Source organism: Balaenoptera acutorostrata, chromosome 1 (genome assembly GCF_949987535.1).
Source record: "Balaenoptera acutorostrata chromosome 1, mBalAcu1.1, whole genome shotgun sequence".
In the NCBI taxonomy this organism is placed as follows: domain Eukaryota; kingdom Metazoa; phylum Chordata; class Mammalia; order Artiodactyla; family Balaenopteridae; genus Balaenoptera; species Balaenoptera acutorostrata.
Window position 1 is genome coordinate 169,922,443 of NC_080064.1, and position 17,308 is coordinate 169,939,750.

General features: G+C 35.2%; 1 protein-coding gene across 3 annotated transcripts in view; it reads right to left on the reverse strand.

Moving 5' to 3' along the window:
• DESI2 (desumoylating isopeptidase 2) overlaps window positions 1-17,308 on the reverse strand; it is a 39,677-nt gene that overhangs the window by 12,788 nt on the left and 9,581 nt on the right. The window lies entirely within an intron of this gene.

Genomic DNA, 17,308 nt, shown 5'->3' on the forward strand with positions numbered 1-17,308 from the left:
ATAATGATAATATTAGGAATAAATAATATGAGGTACAAAGATTAGAACAATCTTCTTACTGTTGGCATGAAGAAAAACTTCCCAGAAAAGGCAATATCTGAACTGAGTTTTTAGGAACAAATGAGATTTCCCCACACAGAAAATATGGAGGGTAAAGTGAGGTTGCTGGGGGGAGGTGGTGGGGAATGAGATGAAATGCCAGGTAGAGGGAAGTGGATGTACACAAGTAATGTGATGTGAAATTCTGTGAGATGACTGTGAAAGGGGTTAGTGTGGAAGGGAGAGGGTTACACCTAGAAGGTAAAGGAGTTAACACTAAACAAACACTTAGGTAACACTCAACAGTGTTACAAACCTATTTGATTTCTCCCAGGTTAGAGGGTAGATGATTTGATTTTAATTTTTCTAGGTTTATTCAAGTCTTAACCTTGGCTTCAGACCCCCAGCCAGTTTCTCCCAGACCTGGGAAAATGCACATTCTCATACACTGTTGGAGGAAGCATAAATGATATGGGAGATTTTTCCCCCTAAAATGTTACTGGAAGAAAAATTAAACAATAATAAACAAGAAACATTTAAAAAAGAACAAGGGACTGTCTCATCTAGATATCAAAATAATCATTAAAACAGTATGGTACTGTTGCAGGAACATCCTTGTATACATAAGAATCTGGTATATGAAAAAGGTAGTATTTAAAATTAACGATAAAGAGTAAGTTATTATAAATGTGTTGATAAAATTGACTATGCATAAAAATATATTTCACACACCTAAAAATTTCAGTGTCTCTAAAAATAATCGTATAGAAGAAAATAAAATAGATTAAAAAAATCGTAAAATGAACTTATCTACAAAACAGAAACAGACTCACAGACTTAAGAGAATGAACTTATGGTTCCCAGGGGCAAAGGACAGACTGGGAGTTTGGGACTGACATGTATACACTGCTATATTTAAAAGAGATAACCAACAAGGACCTACTGTATAGCACAGGGAACTCTGCTCAGTATTCTGTAATAAGTTTTAAAAATAAAGAAAAAAAAAATCTTAGATGGGAAAAGCCAACCTAAGTAAAGCAAAACCTAGTATAGAGGAAAACAACAGATATTTAACATAAACATTTACAACTTTTTATTGTGTAAAACTACACAAACAAGAACAAAAGATAACAATACACAGGGAGAAAAAAGTTGTTAACACTAAGATTAGTATGAGAATACAAGTCTTCCTCTCTATCTCATCCTATTTGATTCCTGATTTTGGACAGTCTGAATTTAGATGGTAAGTTAGGAAGGTGAGTGACACCTTTTTATCTGAATCAATTTGATTTTGGATGGACGGTAGTGAGGGTACATATAGTAAGGGATTTCTCAAAACATTTATCCAAATCTATTTAATTCCAGAATTTGGGCAGCAAAAGTTCAGACAGCAAGGGACACTATACACAAAAACTCCACTAAAAAAAAATAACTCCCACAGACAAAAGTGAGCAATCATAGAAGAAATCAGTGGCTAACAAACATGGACTAGTAAACAGATCTCCCTAGTAAACAGAAAAATGCTAATTAAACCAATAAGTTACCATTCATTTTTTTTGGCCACTCAGCTTGCGGGATCTTAGTCCCCTGACCAGGGATTGAACCCAGGCCCTAGGCAGTGAGAGTGCGGAGTCTTAACCACTGGACCACCAGGGAATTCCCTACTGTTTGTTTTTTTTTTATATTCATTGGATTGGCAAATATGCAAAATATTGCTAATACTTAGTGTTGGTGAGGATGTCAGGAAGGTACTGCAGAAATGTGAATCAATGACAATTAATTAACCATTCCACCTCCTGGAATCTAGCCTACAGAAATGCTTGAACATAGGCAGAGACGTGTTCCAGGGTATTAACTGCAGCTGTCTATAGCACTGAAAAACTGGAAACAATCTAAATATCGATAGGAAAATGGCTACATAATCAATGGTAAATCCATATTATGAACTATCATACAGCTACTGAAATAAATGAGTTAACTCAATACGTAAGGGCATAAAAAGATATCTAAGACACATAAAGTAAAAACACCAGGTCATAATACATTATCTGTAGCAAGATCACATTTTTGTAAGTTAAATAAATTGGCCCTGAGTGTACGTTTACATGCTAAATATGGAAAAATAAAACCACGACCAATTACAACAAAAGAAAGTTTGAAGCATTACAGATCAAACTGTTAACAGTTTGGGGGAGGGGAGTAGATATAGCCCAGGGGTGGGAATACAGGTGTGTAAAGGAATACTTTCACTTTTAACTCCATACATTTCAGGATTGTTTTCTGAATTTTATGAATTATGTGTATTACCAACTTTTATAATTAGAAAAATGTTAAAGTAAAATACTATATTCTCTTAGCTTAACAGGTTTCAATTTATTTGAACATTTATACTATCTTAAAAGAATAGGCTGCATATATATAAAACACAAGCAGCAGCATTATCTGTATTAGCAAAATACTGGTAACAACTTAAATGTGCAGCTATAAGGTAGTGGTTGAATAAACTATGATAAACAATATTTGGAATATTACAAAGCCATAAAAAGAAGGGGGATACTCTCGAGAAACTGATAGGGAGTAATTTCTAGGATATGTTAGGAGAACAAAAGGAAAAGAAAAATGGAGACATGACAAAATGATACAGAGGCTGGTTTGATGGTGCTTTCATTGGTCAACTCTGGGAAAATCTGAATATCAAAAAGAATAACGACAATAATGGACTACAGCATATTGAATAACAAATAATCTGAGTCCATAGCAATACCAAAAAAACCCCCCAAAACCCCCAAACAAAACAGAACAGAAAAACAAAAAGTGAAAGGAGAGAAAGCTCTTTTTATAGAGGAAAGTCACCTAATAAATATGAAGTAAAGGCAGAATTAAATAGTTTTGCACCTCCAGCTGATGCAGGCAAGGATCATGGATGCTAAAACCATTGGGGTAAGGTTGCTGGAGAACAATGTTCCCATGATCTTAAAGTATCAACCCCACATTGTCCTAAATTATAAGGAGAAAAGATACCTTAGCAATGGAAAATTATGGTATCATCTTATCCAAGTGATTAAACTGAGTGTCATCAACAGCTGGACAAACTGATGTTATGTGCCTCCTGATGTGATGAAATAGAAAGCATTTCCTTTGTTAGTTTTCTTGTCAAATATATTAAACAGAATATAATCATAAGGAAAAATCAGATAAGTCTGGATTGTGGGATATCCTATAAGAAAAGTAGCCTCGTCTTTTAAAAAATAATGACATTAAAGTCAAAAGAAGGGCGGCTATTCTTTAAGGAAGATTAAAAGGACACGATAACCATCAATATAAACAACGAAGGAGCCCTGACTGGATCCTAGATTTAAAAAAGAACAAGAAGCCAAAGACATTATTGGGGAAATTGGGGTAAATATTAATATGGACTGTTCATTAGATAAATTATTGTACCAACTGAAAACTTCTTGGGTGTGGTAAATAGTACCGTGGTTAAGTAGACAATGTCTTCTTAGGAAATACATGTTGAAGTATTTAGAAATGAAATGTTATAATGGTTGTGACATTTTCTGTGTGCGTGTGTGTAGAAGAGGGTAAAAGAAAACAAATATGGTTAAAAACTGGTGAATCTAGGTGAAGAGTATATAAAACGTACTCTTCTTTCACTTTTTTTGAAGATTTAAACATTTTCAAAATAAAAAGTTAGGGGGAACCAAAGAGAACAATCTACTCCTTGTCTCCTTCCGACAGAAAAGATGCCTTTCCAAGTTTCCTGCTATCCTCCTCCTTTCTCCCCTGACTTTTACAGAAAGAGAGTAGAAAATACCACAAGCTGATCATGCTAGTCTGCATAAAAATTCTGCTAGTCTTTTTTTAAAAACTGAGTTATAATTAACATAGAATGTTATATTAGCTTCAGGTATACAACACAGTGATTCAATATTTTTATATGTTATGAAATGATCACCACAATAAGACCAGCTACCATCCATCACCATACCAAGTCATTACAATCTTATTGATTATATTCCCTATGTGGACATCACAGCCCCAAGACTTCATTATTTTATAGCTGGAAGTCTGTATCTCTTAATCCCCCTTCACCTATTTCATCTATCTTCCCACCCCATCCTCCTATGGCAACTACTATCTATGAGTTTGTTTCTGTTCTGTCTTGTTTGTTCATTTGTTTTTGTTTTTTTATTTTAGATTCTACATATAAGTGAAATCATATGGAATTTGTTTTTCTCTGACTTATTTCACTTAGCATAATACCCTCCAGAACTATTTACGTTGCTGCAAATGGCAAGATTTCATTCTTTTTTTTTAATGGCTGAGTAATATTCCAATGTGTGTGTGTGTATATATACAATATATATATTGTATATATACACACACACACACACACACACATATATACATATATACATACACGCCACATCTTCCTTATCCATTCATCCATTGATGGACGTTTAGGTTGCTTCTATATCTTGGCTACTGCAGTCAGTGGTTTCCTTGGCAGCCAACTTCTAGGACTTAAATTGTCTCTTCCAATTGAGAAATCTCATTGCTTATACTGTTTACAACCAATAACTTGATCTACTAACTGATTTCCTTAACAATGACACCAACAGGCTTTTGTTCTGGATGCAGACTGCTCCTACTTAAAGTTACCTGTTCTCTTTTTACAGTGTGAGCACTTCTCTTTCAAAATATAGAGTATTTTAAAAAAGAGACAGATACAAAATTGTTGTCTGCAATAATCAAAAGGTTTTAAACTCTTAATAAATTGAACATTTATTTCCATTTAATGCCTAGTATCACTTAATTTTAACAATTTATCTTTTGTTGACCAGTAAACAGCCTTCTGAAAGTGCTTTTATAATAAATTTCCATAACGGGAATCTAAAGTCTTTCATGGATTAAAAAAAAAATCTGCACACTTATTTTTAGCCAAAGAGTTAAGAAAGGGTTAGGATGGGAATGTACTTGTCAGAGTGGGGATCCTGGACTCAGAAATCTTTTATTTTCTGCTGCTGCACAGTTGAAAAAAATCTCTTCCAATTTCTGTATGTTGCCTGGGGGGGGGGGTGGTGGTGGTGGTGGTGGTGGGGGTGGTGGTGGGGGTGGTGGTGGTGGTGGTGGTGTGTGTGTGTGTGTGTGTGTGTGTGTGTGTATACGTATATACATACTTTAGTCTGAAATTTCCCTGCATTCAAGACTTTACATTCTACATATAAAAGGTTATGTTTTGACACATTTCATAAACTGGAAAATCTATAAAATGAGAGAAACTTAAATATGAGAGAGAAATGTACCATCTAAAAATCTGGTCAGTCCTTTGGAGTTTACTATAATGAGATCTGACCTATATAAGGTTTCTAAAGAATTGCTGAGACACTGCAATGAAAAATGAATACCTGACAGGCTTTGCAAGTGGTAATGTTACCTCTACTCTCAGATGGAAAGTTGGGCAATCAGGTAAAGTGTTTCTGCTCAAGGTTTAGGCAGCCGGCAAGCTGCTAGGAAAAGGATTTCTTAACCCAGAGATATTCCTTTGAACAGTATTAAAAAGCAGAAGTTACCCGCTCTTAACATTATTAGTTTCCTAAAGGCTCTGTCTCAATATTCTGTGCCAGGCAGGAATTAACGCTGATGTTGCTTATTCACTGTTAGCAATAACAATGAGGGACTCAATAGTTCTTTGCTTTTCATGTTCTTCGTATCTTCTATCCTTAGAAAGGGCCCCAAATGTTAAGAGTTAATTTATTTTCTAGATTAAAGCAACTATTTACTAGTTAGGTATCTATTACTAGATATCGCTACTGAACTAACAGAAACAAAATGATTATAAAGAATACTATAAGCAACTGTATACTAACAGATTAGATAACTGAGATGAAATGGATAAATTCCTGGAAAGACACAAAGTACCAAAACTGAATCAAGAAGAGATAGAAAATCTGAATAGATCTACAGAATGGGAATGAAAGAAAAGAGAATGAATTAGCAATTTTAAAACTACCCTCAAAGAAAAGCCTACAACCAGATGATTTTGGTGAATTCTACCAAATATTTAAACAAGAATACTAATTCTTCAAAAACTGCTCAAAAGAAGAAAAAGGGACTCTTCCCAAATCATTCTATGAGGCCAGCATTAATTTGACACCAAAACCAGACAAAGACATCATAAGGAAACTACAGATCAATCTCTTATGAATACCGACTCAAAAATCCTCAACAAAATACCAGCAAATTGAATTCAGCAACATATAAAAAGGATTATACACCACGACCAAATGGTATTTATTCCAGGAATGCAAAATGGATTTAACATCTCCCAAAATCAATTAATGTAATATACCATAGCACTAGAGTAAAGGACAAAATCCACAAAATACAACACTTTTTCATGATCAAAACACTCAACAAACTAGGAATATAAGGAAACTTCCCCAACTTGATAAAGGGCATCTATGAAAAACTCACAGCTCACATCATACTTAATGGTAAAGACTTAATGCTTTCCCTTTAAGATCAGGAACAAAACAAGGATATCTGCTCTTGCCACTTCTATGAAACACTGTACTGGAGATTCTAGCCAAGGTAAATAGAGAAGAAAAAGAAATAAAAGACATTCAGATTGGAGAAGAAGTAAAATTATCTCTATTTGCAAATGACATGATCTTGCATATAGGAAATCATAAGTAATCCACTAAAAAAATACTAAAACCAATAATAATAAACAAGTTCAGTAAGGTTGCTGGGTACAAGATTAATATACAAACATCAACTGTAATTCTATATACTAGCAGTAAACAATACAAAAATGAAATTAGGAAAACAATTCTCTTTACAGTTGCATTAAAAAATATTTAGCGATAAATTTAACAAAGAACTACATAACTTTGTAAGTGAAAGCTATGAACATCACCGAAAGAATTTAAAGACCTAAATAAATGGAAAGACATTCCATGCTCACAGACTAGAAAACTTAATATTGTTAGGATTGCAGTACTCTGAATTGACCTGATTCATTGTTATCCTTATCCAAATCTCAGCTGCCTTTTCTGCAGAAATTGACAAGCTAATGCTGGAAATTCAAGAGACCCATAATAGCCAAGACAATCTTGAAAAAGTTGGAATACTCACACTTCCTGATTTCAAAACTTAGTACAGGGCTACAGTAATCAACACACTGTGTAACTGGCATAAAGACAGACATACAGACCAATGGAATAGAATTCAGTTCAGAAAGAAACCCTTATATTTATGGTCAACTGATTTTCAACAAGGGTGCCAAGACAATTCAAAGGGGGAAATAAACAGTATTTTCAAGAAATGGGACTGTGACAACTGGACATTCACATGCAACTAAATGAAGTGGGACTCCTACCTCACATCATATACAAAGATTAACTCGAAATGAATCAAAGACCTAAATGTAAAAGCTAAAACTATAAAACTCTTAGAAGAAAACAAAAGTATATCTTCATGATCTTAAATTAGGCAATGGTTTCTTAGTTGTGACACCAAATATACAAGCAACAAAAGAAAATAATAAATTGGACTTCATAAAAATTAAAACCTTTCGTGATTCAAAAGACACCATAAGTAAAGTGAAAAAGCAACCCACAGACTAGGAGAAATTTGATAAGGGATGTATATCCAGAATATATAAAGAACTCTTAGAAATCAAGAACACCGCAAATAACCCAATTAAAAAATGGGCAAAGGATCTAAATAGGTGTTTCTCTAAAGAAGACAGACAAATAAAAACTACCGTTAGATGCATTTCACACCCACTCAGATGACTAAATTCAAAAAGACAGATATAACAAGTGTTGACAAGGATGCAGAGGAACTGGAATCCTCATACACCAATGATGGGATTTTAAAATGGTACAGCAGTTTTGTTTATTTTATTATTTTTAGTTTAAAAAATTTTTTATTTTATATTGGAGTATAGTTGCTTAATTGTGTTAGTTTCAAGTGTACAGCAAAGTGATTCAGTTATACATATACATGCATCTATTCTTTTTCAAATTCTTTTCCCATTTAGGTTATTACAGAATATTGAGCAGTGTTCCCTGTGCTATACAGTAGGTCCTTGTTGGTTATCTATTTTAAACATAGCAGTGTGTACATGTCAATCCCAAACTCCCAATCTATCTTCTCCCCCCACCCTTCCCCCTGGTAACCATAAGTTTGTTCTCTAAGTCTGTAAGTCTATTTTGTAAATAATTTCATTTGTATCAATTTTTTTTTAGATTCCATATAAGCTATATCATATGATATTTGTCTTTCTCTGTCTGACTTACTTCACTTAGTATGATAATCTCCAGGTCCACCGTGTTGCTGCAAATGGCATTATTTCATTCTTTTTAATGGCTAAGTAATATTCCATAGTATATATGTAAAATGGTACAGCAGTTTTGGAAAAATTTGGCAGTTTCTCAAAAAAATATTAAGCCTAGAGTTACTATATGACCCACAATTTCACTCCTGGGTTTATACTCAAGAGAAATGAAAATATATAGTCATATGAAAACTTGTCTCAATGTTCACCGTAGTATTACTCACTATAGCCAAAAAGTGGAAACAACCCAAATGTCCCTCAAATGATGAATGGATAAATACAGTGTGGTATATCTATAAAATGTAGTATTATTTCTCAAAAAAAAGGAAAGAAGTACTGATGCATGCAGCAAATGAATGAACCTTGATAACATTATGCTAGGTGAAATAAGTCAATCATAAAAGACCACAAAGTGTATAATTCCATTTATATGAAATGCCTAGAATAGGTGAATTTATACAGATAGAAAATAGATTAGTGGCTACTTATGACTGGGAGGTTTGCAGGGAAATGGGGAGTGACTGCCAATGGGTATGGGGTTTCTTTCTGGGGTGATGAAAAATGTCTAATATTGAATGCAATGATGGTTGTAAAACTCTGAATACACCAAAATCCACTGAATTGTATATAAAGGGTGAACTATATGGTATGTGAACTACACCTCAATAAAACTGTTTAAAAAATGCTAGGAATAGAAGTAAAGGATCTACTAACTTGTACCAAAGGGTAGAAGAGTATATAATTTCACAGTTGGCAAACCTAAACAAAAACTATTCTATAAATATCATGAATCCTCCAAGGACAAAATTTCCTGCAGATACTTATCTCCAATCAAAAACTTCAATTATTTCTCAAATTACACACCGCATTCCTAATTCCAGATAGCTGCCTTCAAAAACATGCAGAAAACAGACTATAAACAAATAACATATCAAGAACAGAAAAAAAAAGGGAATTCCCTGGCGGTCCAGTCGTTAGGACTCTGCACTTTCACTGCCAAGGGACTGGGTTCAATCGCTGGTCAGGGAACTGAGATCCCGCAAGCCACGCAGCGAGACTGAAAAAAAAAAAAAACCCCAGGAAAAAAATATCCTCTAAATATACATGTTCTGGTCAACCACGGCTCATATATAAACAGCAGCACATTACTGAATAAATTTTATGAAGTAAATGAGATGTTTTTCTTTGGTGTGAGTTTTTTTCTGAATGGACTCCAAAGAGGGTAAGCCTTCCACAGAGATGCTCTCTAAATGTTCTTTTTTTTTTTTAAATAAATTTATTTATTTATTTTTGGCTGCATTGGGTCTTCGTTGCTGCATGCAGGCTTTCTCTAGTTGCGGTGAGCAGGGGCTACTCTTCATTGTGGTGTGCAGGTTTCTCATTGCAGTAGCTTCTCTTGTTGCGGCACACGGGCTCTAGGTGTGCGGGCTTCAGTAGTTGTGGTGCGCGGGCTCAGTAGTTGTGGCACACGGGCTTAGTTGCTCCGCGGCATGTGGGATCTTCCCGGACCAGGGCTCGAACCCATGTCCCCTGCTTTGGCAGGCAGATTCTTAACCACTGCACCACCAGAGAAGTCTCTCTCTAAGTGTTCTTGTTTCTGTTAGGGCTTCCTAGCTCTGTTATCAGAGAACATGCCTGGAAGGCTCACTCTTTAAAAACTGGGCAGGCTGCCTGTGGAAGACAGGTGTTTAATTCAAGGTCAGCAAGCCTTATCTAGTCCTTCTGCCTCAAAGTCCTGCCAAGGCTATGCAGACAATATGGATGATGCCTACTTTAAGTGGAGATTTAATGATATAACTGTAAACAAGCAGAAAAAGTACAGCAGTCCCATGGCACCCACGGGGGATTGGTTCCAGAACCCCCCCAGATTCTCAAGTCCCTTATTTGAAATGGTGTGGTACAGTCAGACCCCTGCATCTGCGGATACGGAGAGCCGGCTGTGTATGAGGACTGAGTCTTTTACTGAATGATTTCAGTTGTGAAACTCTCCTACAATGATTTGCTGTTGATAGTTATTCATGCAATTACTATCCTCTCATAGTTTAAGACTTTTGAAATTAATAGTGTTTCTCAATGCTCCTCTAACTTGTTTTCCATCCTTTGTCATTACTTTAAAAAATTATTTACCACTGTCAAAACGTTTCACATGGCATCTCTGGAATTAAAATCTCCCTACAAAGCTCAAAAGAGCTTCTTAAACTTGCTATGTGGAAATTCATGCTTTTGTAGAACCATAAAACATTGATATTTTCTAACAGAAGATATAAATATGCAACATGAAATCACAGCCAAGAACATGTATCCATGAAAAACAAACAAACCAAGCTGCTGAATTAGATATGACTGGATGTTAGCAAGATTTCTGTTAATTTTTGTTGGGTATGTCTTCATTGATTTTGTTGTCTAAATAGCAGCAGATGCCAAAAGTTTGAAATTATATACTTGGGAAACATGGATAATACAGGACAATTTTATTTAAAGGCTTAGCTTTTTATTTGAATTGGGAAAAGACCACTTTTATTGCTAGAGTTTGTCCAAGTCTAAGAGTACAACCAGTATTCAGGAGACTAGTTGAACTATTGCTCTGAGACAACTGCAGAAGCTGGGATAAAGAGGTATATATAATGACACTGGGGCCAGCCCTGCAGAGAAAGCTTACCACACAGGGCCACGCTGTGTGAGGCAGGAGTGAAATGGAACACTAGGGGCAGATCCACTAAAGGAAACTATACATTCAAGTTTACCCAATGCTGACAACTATACAATCTCTCAAGGATTATATGAAAAATCAGATGTTTTCATTTGAAAGTTTACAGTTTGATTCTTCTCAAACTTTTCCCAACATACGAAAGGAAAACAGTAAACCAGCCAGCTGCTACCACAAAATAGTATCTCTCGAACCACGAAACAACAGCAGAGTTACCACAACATGTCCATGTCAACCACCTACTAAACCATTTGGTTAGCTTAATCTAAGGCTATCTTTCCCTTAGGATCAAACAGGAAAGCCCACAACATTCCTGTGTTCCAGTCTGGATCACAAGAGTATTGCTTCTATTATCTTTGAATTTACTTCAGAGTTTATTGCTTGGATAGAAAAAGGTTGATCCAAGCATTACAACGAACAACGCTGAAGCATTTGAACTATAGTGGAAAGACACTGGGCTGAGTGTCAGGAGATGGGGGTTCTTTGTCTTGTTTTCTTCATAGATATTTGGTAACTTTAAAAAAGTTTTTTAAATTTTATTTAAAAAAATTTTTAAATTTTATATTGGAATATAGTTGATTAACAATGATGTGTTAGTTACAGGTGTACAGCAAAGTGATTCAGTTACACCCATACAAGTATCCATTCTTTTTCAAATTCTTTTCCCATTTAGGTTATTATAGAATATTGAGCTGAGTTCCCTGCGCTATACAGCAGGTCCTTGTTGGTTATCTATTTTAAATATAGTAGTGTGTACATGTCAATCCCAAACTCCCAATCTATCCCCGTCCCACACTGATATTCGATAACTTTTAAAGATACCCAATATGTCTCAAAAAGTGTTTGATTCCAATTCAGATCCTGGAGGCAGAACACCTTGGTTCAAATTCTGACTTCATTATTTACTAGTTGTGTGACCTGGGTAAAGATATTTATCCTCTCTGTCCTTATTTATAAAATGGAGATAATAAATAGTATCTTCCACAGAGGACTATTATGAGGATTAATAAATTAGTATGTATAAAGTACTTAGAACAGTGCTTGACCTATAGTAAACATTAAGCATTAGTAGTAGCAAACACATATATTGATAATATGATCCTTCCCTAATACTCTGTTCTACACATTGGTAAAGGGTCGTATGCACGTGTAAATAAGCAGATTGGTTCTGGCTATCTGTTAATTCTCAGAATTTTCAAGAATCTTTGGGAGTTGATGTCAAATTACCAAGAGCAGTGACTCACTAAACTGAGTAGCAAACAATAGCAGAGTTAATTTGACTCTAAGACTCCTATGAGCAATTATTTATATTCTTGAAAAGTACAGACCTGAGTAAATGGTCTCTGTAAATAAGGCAGTGGTTTTATAGGATTCTTATAGATTCATGAAGGACATGAGCAAAGGGCTGGAGAACCCATCTCACTTTGGTGCTAGGACCTTACAGTCTTATACTTCCTAAGTCCATGGAGGTGGCAAGTAAGTAAAGAGAAGGGGCCAAGGAAGGACCACTAATACACGCTTTACCTCCTCTGATACCAGCCAGTGTCACTGAAGTGTAGAAGGCTTATCAAAGCATTCCAAAGTATTAATATAAAAAGGTAAGAGGAAACCATTCACAGAAAAGTTATCATCTTGAAATACATGGGAAGGCAATAAATACATAAATAACTATAGTTAACTTTTGAGCTCAATCTTGCTTCAATGCAAAAATTGGCCTAAATATTTCTATTTATTATTTTAAAGCATTGCTTACAGAAGTGAACTGACTGTACTATTTTATAGTCATATATTAAAATGTTAAGTTCTTCTTCTGATAGAGAACTTTCATTAAACTTCATTTCAGTCAGTGATTTGCTTTATTCATTTAATAAAATGTTATGCTTCCTGTTTGAAAGCAACAACAATGATAAATGCTATCTCCCTAGTCTGGAACTTAAAACACTTAATATAAACACTTAGAGCCTGGGTCTGACTTCCTTAGAAGGCAGTATTAAATGATCTAAGTATAAAGTATGACTGTTTCCCCTATAAACTAGAACCAGTGTTCACTGGATTAAAAGTAAGCATTTTACTTAATTCCCCAAAAAAGGTGTTTAGGACAAGGCATTTCAATTACTGAGTTAAAATTCCAAAATAAACTGTGACTAGTAGAGATTGTGGGATAATTATTATAGTGTCATCTCATATAAAACTGTCCTTGATGTTCACACTGTTAAACTACCTTATGAAGTCTTTCTGGTACCACTGGATTTAGCCCAAGATAACCTTACAGTAAATGCTATTTAATATTGACAGTAAATCATATTTAATGCTAGTCATAAAGCAGAGAGACAATAACTCACTGAATGAACTGAGATTTTCTAGTATCTTTTTTAGATGAAATCATGAATATCCAGTGCTATGTCTGTTAATTTGCCTTATACTATAAGAAATATATAGATTCTATTCCATTATAATTATTTCTAAGAAAATGTCCAATCTTTTCACTACCTGAAAATATTATCTAATAAGCACATGGCCGACTTTCTATGTCTTAGAAAAAAAAATCTTTATGTAACAAAAACATTTTCATTACAAAGTTATTTATAAATTGTTGATAACAGTAGGTATTAAGCCTCAATTTTTTAGAGTACATAATCTCTCCTGATTATGAAAGATTTGTCAGTCATTTTTTAGTTAATAGTGTTTCAAGTTTTATAAATGTTCTGTAAAAAAAAAATTTTTTTCTTTTTGAGACAGTGTAGCCAAACATAAACATATGCACAAAAGCTAGCCTAGTCAAACTTCCCTGTTTGCTGGGACAGTCCCAGTTTACGTTTGCTTCAATATAACTATTAAGCCTGCACCCTCTTTTACTCTGTGGTCTCAGTTTTGATGATAAAATTTAAAGTTAGCCTAAGACTGGCCTTCTTAAGAACTGTACTCTGAGTCTTAAAAAGCTCCTAAGCACTGTCCTGATCTCATGAGTGTGAATATGCCTAATTACATACTGACATGATAATCTAAAAACCAAGGAAAATGTGGTGACATGTATTTTGTACAGAGCTAAAGGTTCCTCCTCTTTATTAACTACACAAACTAATTTTCAAAAACAAATTATTATGTTTACCAAAGGATCTAATTTCTAAGACCCACAACAAGCTAGACACAGGATGACTGTGAATTAAGTTATTTAAAGGAGAACAGATTTTTAAAAGTCAAATCAACAGTGAACCGAATGCCCCTTGAATATTTTTAAGACTAACCCTATTTTATATAATCCACTGTTTGACTCTACTAGTGATGATAAGTAGATGGGGCAGGGTACTGCCAATTCTTGGTCCTGAACCACATCTACACCAGAAAACCATGTTCTGGAAAATCTCTTGTATCAGGCACTTAATTTAGTTGTGTGAAATAAAAATGTTAGTAAAACCCTGAAACTCCTTTTAAGAAGGCCTATTTGTACCTGACTATGCTCCTGGATTGGGTTCTAAAACTGCATGAGATCTGAGACAAAGTCTTACTTAATTCTGTACCCTCCATGTTGCTTAGTGTATTGTATTATATTGTACTTAGATCACTCAAATACTTGATGAGCTGAAATGTAGCAAGGAATATGTAATGCTTTTCCCTTTGTCCTGTTCTTAAATGTGACCCATGGGAAAGCAACTCCATTCTTTCTCTCATTCAAGAAATATGTTATTGAACACCTGTTATGTGCTAAGAACTAGCAATACAGAAGTGAACATGATCAAGTTCCTGTTCTCATGGAGCTTGCCTTCTTGAGAGGTATCTCTTAAACTGCAGGTTTAAAACCCATTAAAGAATCCTAAAATCATTTCAGTGGGTTGCACCAGCATTATTTTAAATGAATGAAACATAATGCAATAGAACTTATCAGAGGACATCACACACAGCAAGGTGTTTCCTGAACATCTGGTTTCAGTTACATGAGTGCATAATAAATATTATGTAAAATGTATATTTTAGTTGGTCCAGGATAAAATTGAGAAACAGTTCTAGCAGGTTCCCCTAAATTGCATCTCAATTTAAATCTCATTTAAAATTTTTACTTACCTACGAAGCTATAAATAAAGCAAGTTAGACAACTTTGATTCAATACAATGTATGTGCCAGGGACTCTGACAGGCACCGGGGGTACAAGGGTGATTAACTCACAGTGCTTGTCCATAAGAAACTCAGTAAGAATGTAAACAGTCAGTCAAAATTTGACAAATATGTGTGTAATAAATTAATAACTCATTTTTTGGGTTACTCTAACACATGCTTTCACTTATTCTTTCATAACAACAGTCCACATAAAATATGTAAATCACTTTTGGGATATTCAAGCAAGTAATTTGTGCCCAAGGCCACATAATGAGTGGTTAAACTGTAAACAGAGCCCACGTTTCTTAGCCTTCACCTGGTGCTTTTTTTTAAATCACATGACTACTTCCTAATAGTCTCATGTGGCTTTGATTTTCTTTACATGATCTTGAAGTATCCTGAAACTTCAGAATAAGATGGAGATCAATACTATTAGTTCATTATTTTTCCTTAAATGTGAAATTATGGTGACCTATCATGTACCGTCGCAAGTAAAAAGAAATAGCCATCACTTACTCTTTGCCTAAATGCCATATGACATGCCTACCTTATTACTAGTTTAGTAATGTAGAGACCTCCTATTCTGGGAACTAACCCTCAAATCTGAAGGAGTGGGAAAGTCTAGAAGATACGTTCCTTCTGGAAACTAGAATTTCGACTGTACTTCAACCAGACAACTCTTTTTATACTATTCAGTAGACTAGAATACACACAACAGATTATACTGAGAACTGCTGGAGACAATTAACATGTTAACTTCATCTGGTGGTTCATTTAACTTAGTGTTGGGCAGTGAGCTAGAACTTATAATTACACTATGGTATACAAACCAATCTCAAGCTAAGTTGTTTATTTTTAGTTTCCACAAATATTTAAAGACATATAAATTAGATCCATTAAGTTCATCTGGCAGAAAGGCTGAAGACCAGCTGTCAACTCTAACACACAAAGAGAAAAAAAAGGCTATACAATTAACCCCAACTTTATACAACTTTATACATATGATGGAGATCTTGGAGATGGTGTCAAATGTACAAAAGCCCACATTTTTTTTAATCTAAATTTACTATTAATTTTTTTATACAATTTTTAAAAGGTTGCTTTCCATTTACAGTTGTTATAAAATACTGGCTATATTCCCCGTGTTGTACAATACGTCCTTGAGCCTATTTTACACCCAGTAGTGTGTACCCACCCCCGCACTCCTCTTTTCCGCACCCCTGCAAACTGGTAACCACTAGTTTGCTATCTATTCTACAACAGCCTGCTTTTAATGTTTCAATCTGGGGAGCACTTTGTTCTGTGTACTAACACTCCTTTAGATAAAGTGAAGAAATTCCAAAACTCGAGTTATTAAGTGTAGCAACGGCTGAAAGTATACAAACGGAAGCTCATTTAGCTTCTACAATCCCGCAAATAATAACACTAGCAATAACAATAGCTAACACTTTCTAGTGCTTATCATGTGCCAGGTATCATTCTATGCATTTTACATAAATTGACTCATATGATCCTTAAAAAAACCCTATGAGCTAGGTACAGTACTATACCCATTTTATTTTATTTTTAAATTTTTTGGCCGTGCTGCCTGGCATGTGGGATCTTAGCTCCCCGACCAGGGATCGAACCAGCACCCCCTGCATTAGAAGCTTGGAGTCTTAACCACTGGACTGCCAGGGAAGTCCTATTCCCATTTTAGAAAGAAATAGAAGCACAGAGAAGTTAAGTAATTTTCCTAAAGTCACACAGCTAAAAAGCAGGAGGTAGAATACAAATCCATGCAGCCTGATGCCAGGCTAAACCACAAAAGACTGCATTTCATTACTTCCAATAACAGATTCCACACAGTAAGCGTGACCAAGGAGAAGGTAGAGAAGGCGTGACCAAGGAGAAGGCAGGCCTGTCTCAGCCCTGACTCTTTCTCACATCGATACTCTTGTTCTGAACCAGTGTGGATGCTTTAGGACTCTCACTTGCCACCTGACTGGCTAGCGAGACCCGTCAAGACACCAGAGCAAAGCAGGTCCCCGGAGGTGAGCAGCCAGGCACAGGGTTGAAACCCAAAGCCACTGCAGGTGTCCAGCAGCATGCTTCTCCATCCTGCAAGTAGCAGCAATGAACAA